The sequence below is a fragment of the Meleagris gallopavo genome, chromosome 8 (assembly GCF_000146605.3).
Source record: "Meleagris gallopavo isolate NT-WF06-2002-E0010 breed Aviagen turkey brand Nicholas breeding stock chromosome 8, Turkey_5.1, whole genome shotgun sequence".
NCBI classification, from domain to species: Eukaryota; Metazoa; Chordata; class Aves; order Galliformes; family Phasianidae; genus Meleagris; species Meleagris gallopavo.
In genome coordinates this window covers 24,945,078-24,946,000 of record NC_015018.2, presented here as the reverse complement: position 1 = coordinate 24,946,000, position 923 = coordinate 24,945,078, and positions in this window count along the sequence as shown.

The following is a 923-nucleotide window of genomic DNA, read 5'->3' as shown; positions in this document are numbered from 1 at the left end:
TGATAATCCCTCACTTTGCATCATGCTGTTTGAGTGGTTCTTAATTGGAATAATTGATAAGCTCCAATTAGCTGAAAGCCTTTCAAGTAAAAATATTTGCAAATAAGAATTTAATCTATGACATTATGGTGGCCAACCTGATGTTAGATGTTTTAAAGCTGTTTGTTTTTCTGTCTTTTCTGTCATGTCCTGCCCTTGGAGCTTGTACCACAATTACTATGCTGTTCCTCTGCTCCTCATGGCAAAACGTAATCCAGATATGCCAAGCAGTGGAGCTACCCCTGCTTTCTGACAACAAACAGAAAGCCCTGTGAATAAGAATTGGCCCAAAGGAGCTTGAATATTTCCTTACTGGAGCAGATGCAAACTGAGATCTTGTTTCAGAGAAGTTCCTCTTAGTTCAGTGCCCAGACAAGTCCAGCTTGTTTGCCTTCTACAAAGTATCCCTGGCATGGGCTGTATCTCCATTCCCTGACCCCTTATAGCCAGGGCATATGGGTTTCTCAGAATGCCTTATGAAGCATCGAAATGAATAGTTCATAGTTCATTCATTCTCACATTGCAGCTGCTTGGAGACCATGTTGAAACAGTTTTCTCTAGGATGCTTTTTTACAATATCAGTGAAAGTTTTCTTCATGCTGACTTTTCTCTGATCTGAGCAAGCTTTATCAAAGACCAAAAAAAGAAAGTTGCCCAATGTTTGTACTAGTAGCTGGATATGTTTTTCTTGGCTTCTCTTGTCAGCAAGAAGGCAGTTGCAATGAACAAAATAAAGAAACTTACTGACTGTGAAATAGACTCAGGTATCCCAAAATCCAGTTTGCATAAATAATGGTCATTGATTTTGAGCTCTATAACTGGAGATACAAATGTTCTGGCTGTAGTAGTCTAAAAAACAATCAGCCACCCTCCTCCCTCCCACC